This window comes from Sciurus vulgaris, assembly GCF_902686455.1.
Source record: "Sciurus vulgaris genome assembly, chromosome: 13".
NCBI lineage: Eukaryota > Metazoa > Chordata > Mammalia > Rodentia > Sciuridae > Sciurus > Sciurus vulgaris.
The window spans coordinates 69,545,462-69,561,652 of record NC_136474.1 but is presented as its reverse complement, the minus strand read 5'-3'; positions in this window follow the sequence as shown (position 1 = coordinate 69,561,652).

The window sequence follows — 16,191 nt, the reverse complement described above, 5'->3', positions numbered from 1 at the left end:
GGTAAATGGTTTGCTAATTTGTTATTTGTTTTCCTTATAAATTGTTCCTTAAGGAAAAAAGAGCACCATTTTATTCCTTGAGCTGGGGATAGACCAGACTCACCATAAGATACAAAATCAGAAGCCGGAAATTAGAATATCTGGTTCCCATTCATAGCCTACCTAGGATGTCCGTCATATTTATGAGCCACAAGATCTCCAGCAGGGAGCAAATATGGATAGAAAGAGTTTCAACATCTACTACAAATTTCTACTGACTGCATATCTTCTGCACCAGAGATGCTCTTTTCAGTCTTGCCCATTCATGGAACCTAACCCCTTGAGCCCCTCCCCAGGGAAGCTGTTTGGCCACTGTCGGGCATTGGTGGCCACAAGTATCCGATTTGGAAGGAAATGGATGTGATTCAGCTGTGAAAATTACAAATTAGATTTTGGCATTCAGGCCACTGTGTATTTTTAGAATGAGAGGAGAATAAAGTAAATGTTATTTTAGGTCTGGTAAAGATTACTAATATTATGTTCAGGAAAAAATGCCATCCTGGTGATTGGTTGAAATGACTTCAGAATATAAATTTTCCCAACAGTACTAATTTTCTCCAAGACAATATTACACATCATTTTCATTTATCCTCTCCCCCTCATTTGAAAAAGGATTTCTTAGAGATTAGGAGCAAGGGATGTAATGAGTTCACTTTATTTCCACTATAGGACCTAGGTTTGCCAACTGAAAGCTACTTGAGAGTAGGGATATTTTTCTGCTTTGTGACATCACCTGCTTTATAGCGCTGTGATTGGCACCAAGTAGGAGAACTGAACATGTTTGTGAAGTGAGTGGATAATCAGAAAATGTGGGTTTTGATAATAAATGTTAATGATGAACATATCTGCACTTATTTTTTCTCTAACATCCCTTGAGCATTTAACTGTGAATTTGAAACTGTCCAATGCACTTTAAAACTCTTATGTCACAGTAGTTAATTTATCCTAAGATAGTAATTACATAATCCCAGGTTCATCAAAATTGTTTCAGGGGTTTAAGATGGAGATAAGTTCTATAGAATTGAAAGGAAAACATGAAGAAAAATAACCCTTTCCCCCAAGTTACCTCTCACTGCACAGTCACAGCTTAGGAACATAATAGAAACTGGTATTACATACTACACTGAATGTGTGGTGTTATGGTTTGTATGTGAGGTGTCCCCCAGAAGCTCACATGTGAGACAATTCTCAGAGGAGAAATGATTAGGTTGTGAGAACCTTAACCCAATTAGTGAATTAATCCCCTGGTAGAGATGAACTGAATGGTAACTGAAGGCTGGTAGGGTGTGGCTAGAAGAGGTGGGCCTTGGGGACATGGCTTTGGGGTATATATTTTGTGTCTGGAAAGTGGAGTCTGTCTCCGCTTCCTGATCATCTTGTGAGTTGCTTCCCTCTGCCACATTCTTCTGCCATGATGTTCTGCCTCACCTCATGCCCCAAGGAATGGACCTGGCTGTCTACAGACTGAGAACTCTGAAACCACGAGCCTCCAAATAAACTTTTCCTCCTCTACAATTGTTTTGGTTAGATCTTTTAGTCACAACAGCAAAAAGCTGACAAAAGTACGTGGTTTATAGAAAGAGGAGAAAGGATACTGTGATGTTATAAAAAATGATCTAAATCTCTAAAAATCCTCAAGAACTAATGTTAATGGTGAGTATGTTTATTCCATGTCTCCTTCAGGACCTGTGGCAGGGTACTAATGATTTTGGTGGGGTGGCCTTCTGGTGACCCTCTAATCTCATCACAGCAGACTGACAGCTAAATCACCTTTCATCCACCACCTGCTGAACTGGAAATGCTGGTGAGGTTGAGATTTGTCAAAAATCTCCACACTATTGTAAATGAGAAGGCAGTCAGGAAAGAAGCAACAGGCAGCAAAGAAAATGGCAGCAATTATTGTCAGAACACAAAGGGAACCCTCAGTGGGCCAAGTCAGTTAATGCATTTTCCTGACTCCCTGTTAGTAAAACCTAATTAAATCAGATGCTACTAATTTGAAACTCTTGCTTATTTGGACCGGACTGAGCTAAATGTTGCTTCTACTCTACCTATGAAAGCAAGGGTTTTCTTAGCAAATTACTGGGGTAAACAAGATTGCAGAGAATTAAAGTGCTTAATAGAATAGCAGAGAATCAATTTGCAAGAAAACAATCATTGTGCTAATTTTAAACTGTTCTTACCTGTTCATTAAAGCAGTCCATTAGAGACCTCTGCCTCCTAACACTTTGTTATTCTAGTTTTAGTTGTTATGTTACTAGATAGTGAAAAGAAAAATGAAATTTGAACCTCTCTAATTCCTACTGGTCTCTTCATGAAACAGTTTAGTCTGGATTAATGAAATCTGTACATGAATAGTCTTAGAAAGTCATTTTAGAGAGGTTATTAGACTTTGTTTCTTTCTTCCTGAAGGTTGAACTGTGAGTCTGCAAAAGTCACACAGTACCATGCACAATTTTCTACAGGAAGTCATATAAGGGAATGTTAATGGCCATGATGTCCTAAATAGAATCAAGTATTTAGGTCTGTGATTGCGTATCATCTTCACTCATAGCACTGCTTCCTTGGTTCCTAGGATGAGAAAAAAGAAAAGAGCCAGGCTAACCTGCTGAGGGAATTTTAGGTTCATGTGAAAAAACAACTTACATCTGTAGTCAATGTTTTTTAAATGAGTTCCAAATAATTAAAGGTTAAAGTGATTTGTAAACAATCTCTCATTTTTACATGTATTTAAAAATTCAATTTTAGACAAATGACAATGGTTATATAGAACAAAGACACTCTGGATCTGTTGGAAGGCCACTTTGTAATCCTAACCACAAATTTCATAGCTTAGTTTCTAATTGTGTTTATTATGGCATTGATGCAAAGGAGAGCTATCTAATGCTTTCAAGTAATAAGGAAAGAACAGAGGTATAAGAAATATATACATGGTGTGATTCCACCAGAAGAGCGCTAATGGCATCCCTGGGAGCTGTGCAAAGACAGCTTTCCTGGAATTCGAATAGGGCAAAAAAAGCTGGTGGAAGAATCCAGTCACCTGTGGCACATTGTAATAGATTTGTTGAACTGCACCAGAACAGAACATACCATATGTGTATTGTGAGCAGTGATATAATTCCAGCAAAATTAATGTTGTTAATTTTAATTTTACTGGTCTTCTTTGAAATTAGTTTGCACATTTGTTTAGGTTTTATAGTTCTATAAGAGTCGAAGCATAAGGGATTTATAGGTAATTTTGTGTTTATTTATATTTAAGTAACATTATAATAAATATAATTTAAACCAACACTGGGAGTCTAAGAACTCTTTAAACTTTAAAAGGAAGTTGGGAGAACTGATGATCTATAGAACCACAGATTATGGGAAAATGAGGAACCATTAGAGATTGTTGAAGAGCTAGTCTGGAATTTCTGAAACCAGATTCCAGGAACTCTGGGTTGAGAGGTGTTCAGAGGTAAACTGAGAAAAACCTAGGGAGGTTTCTATAAACAAACAAGACTTGGAAAAGAGAAGTGCCTCCTCTCCTAAAGACTCACAGGGCTCATCTATGAAGTAAAGCCTCAGCAAAGGCCAGGGATAAAGATGCCTGTCCCGTTTGCTCAAAGCAGCATTTTCTGCTCTTATCGGTACCTGGAGCTCGGTCCCATGGAGGACCTGAATCTATCTTGCAGAGAATTCCCTATCAGCACTGAAGTGCTCCTCGGGGTCCAGATCCTTGCCTCCCAAAGTGAGAAATGGGTAAGGTGTAGCGGCCTGAACAGTGCACATCCCAAGTTAATGTCCACCTGCAATCTCACATGCGACCTTACTTGGAAATAGGGTCTTTGCCTATGTTATTAGTTAAAATGAGATAGTGATGATAAATTTTATGGGCTAACGTGATTGGAACTTGGGGTGCCCAGGTATTTTGTCAATTATTATTCTGGATATCATTGTGAGAGTATTTTAGGATGAGTTTAACATTCAAATAGATATATCAAATAAAGCAGATTGTTCTTTCTAATGTAGGCAAGCCTCATTTGATCAGTTGAAGGCCTAACTTTAGAAAAAAGCACCCATTCCTCAAGTGAGAGTTAATTTCTGATGGCCTTTCACCTCGGGCATTGAGTTTTTTTTCTTCCTTTGGATTGAACCATTGGCTTCTCCTACATCTAGAGCCTGCTGGTGCTTGGATTGGAACTGCATTTTTGGCTCTCTTGGGTCTCCAGTTTGCCAACTACAGATCTTGGGACTTGTTAGCCTCCATAAATTATGTGAGCCAATTCCTTAAATCTTTTCACATATGTAGACAAATGCATGCTATTGACTCTGTTTCTCTAGAGAACCCTAATACAGAGGTCATCTTGAATTAAGGTGGGCAGTAAATTGAATGGCCAGTGTCCTTACAAGAGGATAAAACAGACACTTCTCAGACAAAGGGGAGGAAGTTCAGGAGATGAGAGTTAGAGAGTGGATGATACACTTAAAAGCCAAGAAATGCCAAGGATTGCTGGCAGCCACCAGAAGCTAAGAAGAAGCCCCAAGCAGATTCTTTCTCTGAGGCTCCAAAAAGGTACGCATGGTGCTGACAACTTGAGCCTGGACTTCTGGCTTCCTGAGCTGTGAAAAAATAAATGTCTATTGTTTGAAGTCACTTACTGTATGACTATTGGATATGGCACTTCTAGGAAAGAGAGAGAGAGGTCACTTTTTAGCAAAGGAACTAGAAACCAAGTCTCTGACTTTGAAGTCAGTGTTCTTCATTGAATTTTTTTTATGTCTTTCCATTCCTATTTCATTCTGGGAAAAACAAAAGTATATAATATGATTTTTCAAATAAATAGTCACAACAGAAACTAAAACAAATAATAAAAAAACATAGACAAACTCATTTATAGAAGCAACAGAACACTAATTATCTATGGAACCTCTAACTATACTGCTATCAGAAAAACCAGATTTATGCAGGTATAAGATAATATTTACCTATAGCATGTCAGAGCTGATGTTAGATGTTTAGATGTTTGAGACAATTACTTTAGAGAAATAATTGTTTTTATAAAGCTGCTGCATTAATCTCCTATTGCTGCTGTTTTAACAAATTACCACAAATGCCATGGCTTAAAACAACACCAGTCTATTTTCTTACAATTCTGGAGGCCAACAATCCAAAATTGTCTCTGTGGGCTAAAATGAAGTTATCAACAGGACTGTCTATATATTTTTTTTCTGAAGCCTTTAAGGAGAATCTGTTTCTTTTTCTTATCCAGCTTGTAGAAACCATCCATATTCCTCGGCTTATGGCCCTGAATGCTCTAAAACCTATATAAGTCATCAACATTTCCTTCATACCTCTGACTCTGCTGCTTCTCTCTTATCAGTTTTATGACAATCACATTGGATTGGCCTGGATAATTCAGTATCGTTCCCTTGTCTCAAAATCCTTAACATAATCTCATCTGTCAAAATCCCACTTGCCATGGAATGTCACATTTTCATAGGTTCTCTGGATATTGAAGTGTGAATATCATTAGGGAGATTACTTGTCCATCCCAACTAATTAGTGATACACGACTGCAATTAGAATTCAAAGTGCCAAGGTTTCGATGCATTCCTTCATTTAAAACGTCACAAGACCAGGTGTCATAAAAATGACCTTAAAATCAGGGTGTTTCCCAGTGTGTATGAAGCCTACATAGACTTCAATTAAACTTCAAACTGCTTCTAGTGATAACAAAATATCAAAAGCAGAAGTTTATGGAATACATTATTGAAAACTGGTGTTACTACTTTTTAGTTACACAAAAGCAAATATCCATCCATGGAACTTGGTCCTATTTGCAATGCTATCTCTGTGCAATGCTTCTGTCTAGTCATTCAGCAGTCATAGAAATGGTGACCTCTGTAGGGTCCTTGTTGGTTGTTGCATCTTGAGGATGAAATAAGGATATTTTTGTTTGGTCATAAACCTTCACGGGGAGGATGAGAGGTAATGCCCATGCTTATTTGGAACTCTTTATAGGTTACTAAGCATCTTCACGGGGGATATGTCAGGTAATTTTGCAATTAGACAGAGAGATTGGGTGGGGTAATAATTTATCCCAGTCAAGATATGAGGACACTGGAGCTCAAAGGAGCTATGTGAATTGCTCTAGACCATGACTTTACAAATTATTGGCTCTGGGACTCTCACACAGATTTCCTGAGCTCAACTCTAAGTTGTTCTATATAAGGGTTAAATAAGTCAACCAACAAACTTAGTAATCAATTAGGTACATCAAAAAGGCATGGTGGATAGTAAAGGCATATCACCAAGTGGAATAGGAACTATTATAGCATGATGATTTTGTGCTTTGAGTCTGAAAATTCAGAAAATGGGTTAATAGTCAATACCATGACACTCTTAAATATAACAGGAACTTCTGAATATACTCAGAGCTATATGATTTGAAACTTCAAGGCACAGACAAACTCAGCATTTTGTTTAAAGGCATGTTGACTAATTGGAAAATAAGTGCAATTTAAGGTTTAAAAATATGGGTCTATTAAAAATAATTATGTTTCATGTCCTCATCTTTAATTTTGACAAATTTACAGAATACATGTTTAATGCATTATTATTATTATTATTATTTGCTAGAAGAGGCTGAAATCATGCTGTTTAACATTTCTAACAGAGAAATATGTGAAACAAAATACAAGTGTTTTTCTTTGTTTGTTTTGTCCAGTTAGGAAAATGAACACTTTAGTCATGGCCTTTCAGAGGTAGGTTTAGTTCCTAGTGGAATTCATTGTGAAAGAATTGAAGCAGGTATGGACCAGGTGATGACTGAGTTTTTCTAGAAAAGTGCATACACTGTAGTTTGATTAGAAATCCTGACCAATTCAGAGCAGAAAGGGATGGTTCCAGCTACCAGCTGACTGGTCAATCCCCTTCCCTCCCTTTCTTCCCTCCTTCCTTCCTTCTTCTTCCATGTACCAAGAACTATACTAGGTCTTGAAGTAACAGAAATAAGTAAATCATTTATTTGTGCAATAGTCTTTCATTTTTGAATATTTCTACTTGTTAGAATGTTCTTTCTTATATGCAGCAAAGTGGCTGTATCCACTGTTCCTAAGAAGCACACATAGTTCTCTCTTGGAGTCCCAGAGAACATCTCTACATTTTCTCCTAATAGAGAGCTCTTCAACCATTTCTATCTTTTTTTAACCTTCCAGTCTTCAACCTAGTGGTACTTGTTTGCATAGGAGGGTGTTTGTGTGTCTCATTTCGCATGATTTTTAGACCTTTCATTGTCTTGTGTGGGCATTTAAGACAGGATATCCTGAATTCTACCCTGTGTAGCTCAGATCATCAGATGATACCAACTTCACAGTTGTGCGTTTCTCACCAAATTTTGATAGCTTTTTAAAGTGATCAAATAACACTATGCATATTTTGCATGTGGGTATTCCCCAAAAAAGTTCCATTCTCTATTTGTAAATAGATGATGTTTTCAATTTGAATGTGGGATTTTAATTTATTCTGCTGAAATTCATCTTATTGGATTTGGCCCAGTGACAAGATCCTGATTAACCGAACATAGTCACCTGTACAGATAAAATTTTAAGGAATTAAAGCTACCTTCAAACAATTTAAAACACCTACTTTTTTTCCCATTGGCTTCCTGCCAGCCTATATTCACCAATTAAGTAAAATGTTTAATAATATTAAGATTAACTTTTACTGTTAAGGATAAGATATCTAGAATTTTCTAGTTAAACTGGAGATTTTTTCCCATTATATAGTGGTATTCTATTAGTATATTATTCTGATAAAGTATCTTATTAGCCAAATGCTAGACTCTAAGAAGAAAGCAAAGGAGAATGTTCTATTTTAATGGAAGAATGGAGTAAGAAATTATAGGATAAAAGGCTTTTCTAGGGAATGTGGGTCTGTTTCCTTAGGAAAATACTCATACATTATTATTATTAGATTAAAGCCTATTAATACACACATTAAAAATATATATATACACCTAACCCAAACTTATGTGCACAAATATTTCTACTATAATGTACAAAAATGTGGTTAGCATTATTATAATTGTACAGATGAAGAAACTGAGACCTAGAGAAGGTAAGTCATTCAGACTAGCAGGGTTAGTGAGTAGCAGAGATATTTGAATAAGGACTGTCTGACCATAGTCTCTTTTCCCTTACCCCTTTTTACTCTATATGCACAAACTCAATGTGCACAGCTCTCAAGGACTAGTTCTTATTGATTTTAAAGTATTCTAGACAGGAAAAAAAAAATAGAAACGGAAACACTGTTCATAAAGTGGTTTGTCAGAGATTGGGTACATTTTTAAATTTTCTAGTTATTAAGCTTTCCGTTTAGTTCTTTTCCAAGAACATGAGTCAGGCTTGGAAATTGGCTACCGGTGAAGCTGGAATGGCACTGGAGAGGTGAGGTTGATATAATGATAAATACCTTCCACAAGGGAAGGTTCATTAAGTTTAACTTTGTAGTGATCAAGTTGGATAAATGGTCACATTAACTTGGATCTTCTCTGTGAGAGAGAGGCCACCAGGCAAGAAGCAGAATGTTGGCAAGAACCAAAAAAAAAAAAAAAAAAAAAAAAAAAAAAAAAAAATTCAATTATCTCTGGAATGATTAGTATTTAACGTTTAGTATTTAGTATTATTTCTCAAGCAGAGAATAGTTTATTCATTTGCTTATTTATTCCTCAAACAATTATTGCACACACTAAATGAACTTGGGATATGTAGAAGAAGCAGCTAAGAAGTCCACTCTCACATGACTTGCAGTCTAATGAAAGATGTGAAAAGCATTAATGCTATTCAGAATGTTGTAAATTCTCTGCAGTCAGCCTCAAGGTCTCATCCAGACTTTCTGGACTCTTCATAATATGAGCCTACACTGCTCATTTGTCCTAATACCAGCTGCTTAACACAGATGCACATTGTTCTTATTAGTCTAGTCTCTTCACTATTACACAAACATGCCTGGCCCACTTTTGCATCCTTCCTCCTCTCCTCCCTCCTTCTTTTGATAAAATTTTTCAAGTGCCTCCAATGTGCCAACCACTGTATTGACTGCTTGGGTTCCATCAGAAAACCAGATGAAATGTTTTCCACCCTCTTGGACTGACAGTCAACATTTTAGTATTTAGCTTCAGGCCATATTTTCCTTTCTGAAATCTTTTCTTCAGTATCCTTATTCTGAGCAGCCATTGCCTCCTCTGCTATCTGATAGCTACTATGGTTGACTCCTTACAAGGAATGGACTGACTTTCAGAGAAGGGATAGTGTTGCTGGAGTTCATTGGTGGTGGTGGTGGTGTGTGTGTGTGTGGGGTAGTGTCAAGGTGGGAGCCAGTTCAGAGAAGTTCTTTGGGCAAGAGGTAAGATTTGAAATGGTTCATGAAGATGGCAGAGTTAAATTTGGGAATGAGACAGAGAAAAGTTTCTGACAGGACAGGGGATAGGATGATGGCTTTAGAAGAGAGCAAGCCCAGGAGAGGACTCTCTTTCACAATTCACAAACATTAGTTTTGTTTGTCCACTGTTGTTGAGCACATTGGTCAGGTCACTTTGGGTGTGGAGTCACCATACAACGTCATGCTTGACAAAGGATGTCCTCACTTACCCTTTGCTGATATTTGCTGATCATAAAATTACAACCACAACGTAGGACTTCAGAACAGAAACTCCTCTTCCTGTGGCAGCCATCGCTAACAGATGGTCTCTGACAGCCTCTACTGAACAATAAGTTTTGCTAGTCACACTCACAAAATAACTATTTCCATTTATTGGAGCAAAGCAAGGGGTACAAAACTCTTTTCTACATTAACCTGAAATCTGGATGTCTATGCTTTCTGATGTTAAGCCCTGTTGTTCCTTCTAAAATCATATAAAATGAGTTTATAATTTCTCTTCAACTTGAGAGCTTAAATATTTGAAAAACTAGTATTGCATACTAGCAAAGTAACTTCAGATTCCCAGTACATGTGATTTGAAATTGTAGCTCAAGATGATGAATCAACCAAGTAGAATACAGGAAGGAAAATGGTGGCGTGTTAGATGTGGAAACCTTCAATTCGGATTGTCTTGGTTTTGGTCTTGGCTCTTTCACTCACTGGCTGCAGTATTTTCACATGGTAAATGAAGGTTATAAGAGCTGATATCAGTAGTGTACAACAACTTTTTCCACCATATAGTTTGAAGGGTTAAATGAGATGATACACATTAAGCCCTGGATGTAGTCTCTGGCTTACAGTAGGTATTGAATACAAGTTGAGAGAAAAGTAACGGTACAATCAATGGGATATACTGTTATTTAAAAGTTGGCTGACTGAAGCCAAATAGGGATAAGCAGACTCTGTTGGAAGAGCTGTGCCTAGGCTAAGAACAAAACACACAAGCAGAAAGTCTGTGGGTTTAAAGTCAGATAAACCCCAACTAGGGCATCTTTGCCTGTTTCTATGATAATGGCAAATCACCCCACCTGGCACATCTTGGAATGCTGTCTTTTGGTAATGGTGTGTGAGCTTTATTAATGTAAACATCAGAATGTCAGTTTCCCCCTGAATAATATTTACCAAATAAATATTTACTAAATAATATCTACCAAATGACATTTTATAAGTTTTTCCCCCATCATCTACTTAGCTTTCCCATGCATACTCCCATTCTGTCCATTTTAGACCTAGCCTGTTGTTTAACCTCCAACGATGTGTCTCTTTTTGAACTATGGGTCTATTTCTGGAGACCCTAGGTCTCTCCTGCCAAACTGTGTAAATGGTCACTATGTGAGAAGGAAATGTTACATTCCAAGCCCTCAGACCAATGGCATATACTTTTTCCTACATTATTTAATTTAATTTTTTTTTTAATTTCCAATTTGGTGAATTTTATTTATTTATTTATTTTTTGTCATTTTATTTTATTTTTTATTTTTTAATTTTATTTTTTTAAATTTATTTTTATTGTAAACAAATGGGATACATGTTGTTTCTGTTTGTACATGGAGTAACAGCATACCATTTGCATATTCATAAATTTACATAGAGTAATGATATTTGATTCATTCCATTATTTTTAATTTAATTTTATTTGATCATGTATAATAGGTCGTTAGAACATATAAAGTTATTCCCATGGTACAAGTGAGAAAACTGATGCTCAGAATGGCGTAGGGTTTGGACTGGCAATGCAGTGCCGACAGAAGGAAGGACTGGGGATTCAGGATGGTTGAGATCTTATTTGGCTGTACTTTTTTAGCCTCTATATTCTCTTCTGCAAAATCTGAAGTTTGGACTTTATGATTCCTTTGGTGTTAATTTTCCATGATGATTATAACAAATTCCTCGTTGTGAGCAGTGTAGAGTCAAAGGCAGGAATTGGAGCATGAGTGTCTGACATCCAAACCAGTGCCATCCTCAAAGTACCCTGTGACCATCAGCCTTCCCACCCACCCATTGCCCTAGTTCTGCTTTAGCAGTTATATATGAAGTAGTCTCCCAGAGTGATTAAGGTGTTGATAGGAAATTATTTCCCATCCTCTCCAGTGTGCTTTGGCACAGAGATTTGTTTGGGCAAGTTGTCCCAGTTGTGATCATTATGCACTTGGTTATTTTTGTTCTGGTGCCCAGAAGCCTGTGGGGCATGGATGCCTGGTAAAAGAATTTATAGCCAATTTAGTCCACCTGAGTTAAGTTACACAATCAGTCAATTTTAGAAAATTGGTTTTTGTTTACTTAAATTGGTCATTCCTGGGGATCAGTTTGGGCCATTTTGAGATAGTACTACAGACTTAGGAAAAAAAAAAAAAAACAAAAAACAAAAAACCTACAGACATTAAAACTAAGAGGGAAGGGGATTCATCCATGACTTAATAGTACCATGAGCATGAACCTAAGACCCCAGATTACCACTGACCAGCTGTTGAAGCTCAATAGAATGTTAACCTTTCTATGTTTCAGTTGCTTCAAGTGCCAGATGGGTTTGATAACAGTACCCATCTCATAAGAAGATTGAATGAGATAATTCATAGTCAGTGTTTAAAACAATGCTTGGTATATTGTAGAAAATCAATACTGGCTATTATTATTATCTTTTTAAGTCATTTTTTATTTTTATTTTAAAATTAGAAAAAAAATGAAGTTCCAAGAGAAGTCTTTTGGTCATGGTCATGCCAAAATTGGTAGTAATGACCGAAACTCAGTCTTTTAACATATTTTCTTCCCACTTATGTCTTTTTAGAACTTTTTTGAAATAATGACTTCCCATTTGGGACTTAGGAAATGCTTATAAGGGCTGAAATATACAGATAAAGCACTGCTAGGGCAAGCTGCCTATCTGTTTCTAAGGAAAGCACGATCATTCAGTCACCTGTAACAATCCATGCAGAATTTTGGGTGCCTCACTGGAACTCTCACTGTTTTGCTGCCCACTGTGATAATTATACCTCTGTTGTCTCTGGATGTTACCGCTTTGATGTGGACCATGCCTCTTTGGGAAATCATCATTCTAACTGAAATGAGGAAGTCATATCAGTGGCGATATCCCCTACCATCATCCTCGGTATACAGAGATCAAGCATCACAAAACTTTTAAAAGGTGTCAGTGGCCTTCTCCCTCATGTGCTCTTCTAGGTCTGCTCTGAACCTTCCTTGGCCTATGACTGGTGAAGCACTGGTATTCAAGAAGCATATGTTGCTTGACCCTAACTGACTAATTTGGAGATCTCTGATGTCAATGAAGAGATGCAGTCACCAGAGAAACAATGATAATTTGATTGAACTGGAAGTTGAGGCGGACATCTGATATTTATGCCACAGAACTAATGGGCAATGAAAGAAGTATATTTTATTAGTTAAGTTGATTTATTTCCTACAAGGAGAAAAATAACTGGTGTACCACAAGAGGACTATGAACTATATTTGGAACTCTCGGTTTCCTGAAAGTGTCCCTTAATGCTTCCATGCCCCCAAATTAATGGAAAATCCAACAACCAAATATAGATAGGATTTATACCCTTCAGGTGGGGCAGCTTGGTTTACCCTCAAATGAAGGATCCCAAACAACTGTGGTGATAGAGGAGAGTAAGGAAACATGTAATGACAAGTAGTCAACAGTGGAAGCTGTACCAAGTTGGCTGCATAGCAAGTCACAGTTAAACAGAGCCTCCTTCTGGTGATTATGTACCCAGTGAGCAGTTGTCCATTTTCCTTCCACAAGTTTATATAAGAGGTTTCAATTGCAATTAATTTTAAAATTTTGCTTTTGGATTACAAAATCATTGCAGATTGTGACTTAACTCTAAGTGAAATTCATATCATCTAAAGATAGAAACAATTGCTTCTGGGTATCAACCTTTTGATTAGAAAAGGGGCAGAGTATCTTCATTGGCATAAAGGATGGTTTCATTAAAAAAAAATTTGTTTGTTCTTTTTAGATATACCTGACAGTAGAGTGTATATGTGTATATGGTTGCATCTTATATGGGATAAATATGCTGTTATTGCTCTTATGTAGAAGTTTATGTACAGAAAATTGAGAGTAGCCAAATGGGTAGACTTTTCTAGTTTTTTTTTTTTTTCACACATTACTCTTCTGTAGTCTGCCCTTTATTCCTAGGGTTGAGTCTGCAAATTACATTTCCCAGTCTCCTTTGCCAGCCAGCTTCCTGTTAGGTTCTCCAATACAGAAGAGTCTGCTGGAGGCATCAAAAAGCAGAGGGAAAAGTTGTTGATATTAATAGCAATGTTCACCCCACTCATTTTTGTCTTAAGGCTTCTCTGCATTTACTGTTCCTCTTACTGGTAATACGACCCCATTTGGTCTTCATATGGCTATTATCTTTTTACCATTTGGATTTTAGTTTTAACATCTTCCCTCCAGAAAGATATTTCCCTCTTAATCTACAGTAGTTGTTTTCCACCTTGTTGTAATTTTCTGAATAGCAGTGATCTCACAGTTTTTTATTTGCCTTCCAATATATTTAAAGTCACTAAATCTCCATGAGAATAGGGTGGTCCTCTTTCCTCTTTCTCTCATGCTGTCTCCCTCCTCTCAGTCTCTCCCTCGTTCCCTTATTACTATTAGTTTTCTTTTCTCTTTGACTGAGTAATGACTGCTAGAAATTTAGTACTCAGTAAATGTTTTGAAAATATTAATTTTGCCTATGCAAGAACATGGGAGATCGTTCTATCTTCTAAGGTTTTCTTTAATTTATTTCTTTAGTGGTCTGTAGTTCTTAATGTAGAGGTCTTTCATCTCTTTTGTTGCATTAATTTCCGAGTTTTTTTTTTTTTTTTTTTTTTTTTTTTTTGAGGCTATTGTGAATGGGGTAGTTTTCCTAATTTCTTTCAGAGGATTCATCACTTACGAATAAAAATGCGTTAGATTTATGAGCATTGATTTTATATCCTGCTACTTCACTGAATTCATTTATGAGTTCTAGAAGTTTTGTGGTGGAATGTTTTGGTTCCTCTAAATATAGAATCACGTCATTGGCAAATAGTGATAATTTGAGTTGTTCTTTTCCTATTTGTATCCCTTTAATTTCTTTGGTCTGTTTAATTGCTCTGGCGAGAGTTTCAGGGATGATGTTGAATAGAAGTGGTGAAAGAGGGCATCCCTGCCTTGTTCCAGTTTTTAGGGGGAATGCTTTTAGTTTTTCTCCATTTAGAATGATGTTAGCCATTGGCTTAGTGTAGATGGCCTTTACAATGTTGAGGAATGTTCCTACTATCCCTATTTTTAAATTGTTAAATTTATTAATAATTTTCCTCTCCTATTATTTTGCCTTTCTCCAGGCTAAATTAGCTTCAGATCTCCCCATGGGGTGAGCAAGGCAGAAATGATCATCACCATTGTTACAGCAGTAAAAATCGGAGGCACTCTTACTTCTGGCTATGAGGGTATTGCTAGTATCAGAAAAAAAAAAAAAAAGAACTTCCCTCAAGAAATCTGAGAGTTAGGTTGAGGGGAGGAAGAAGGAAACAAATTAGCTCTTTTAAGGCATTAGAAAGCTACTAGAGCAACCAGGCTAACGTTGAGGTCCAGGACCCTGAAGAGAAGTGAGTTGCACTGAACCAAGCTTGGCATCTATGGCTGCTTTCCCCCTCAGGGCTTTACTGATTCACATATCATGGCACCAAGGCCAAACAGAAAGTGGCAGCCTAGGGCTTTTGGCAGACTCACAGGTCTAGTGAGACAAAGCTAGGAGTTTGGAGCTGTCAAGACAACCATGATTTAAGGGGGAAAGATCCTACAGAAAAGGAAACCACAGTAAGGTATACTTGGATTTTTTTTTTATAATTTACCCTGGAGAAATTTTTTTTTTTTTTTTTTTTTACTCCAAAGCAGGGCTTGTGACAGGTAATACTCTCAGAAATAATGCAAAAAATTTCTGCTCAGAGGTCAAAAATTTAGCTCACTTTGGCAGTCTCATGGTACAAGAGAGTCAAGATTTGGCATTCAGAACACATCAAGGAAAAAGGGCCCTGGTGAACAAACACCCCAAGATTTATAAGGAGGTAACTCAAATGACTTTACCCAGGAAAGACGAGTTAGCTTGCAACTGGCCTGTCCCCGATGGATCAAGCTTTTATGCCAATACTCTACCTGAAGAAAGATAACATCACATCATGTAACTGTAATTTCTTACACAGAATATCCAGAATGCAATCAAAATTTGTCAGATAAGACAGAAAACAAGAATGAATAACTAAAAATGAAAAGAAAACGTAAATACTAGCGAATAAGTTAGAATGATTAGATATAGACTTATTATGATGAATGTATTCAAGATAAAATTATAATTTAGCCCTACAACTGGTATCTATAAAACACAATAGAAGGATATCCAAGAACTAAAAATTATCATAATTAAAACTAAGAATTTAATAGGTTTATGCATTTTAACAGCAGATATAACAGACAAGAGAATAAGTGAATAGAAATAGATTATTAGCAATTGCTCAAATCAAAGCACACAAAGAACAAGAATAAGAACCATAAGAAACCAAAAAGAAGATATAGAAAAATGTTTAAGAGACAGAGATCATGGTGAAGAATTTCAACAAACTGGCTTCTTAGAATGAGAAAAAAATATAGAATTAGATAAAAGAAATATGTGAAGAGAAGATAACTTCTAGAA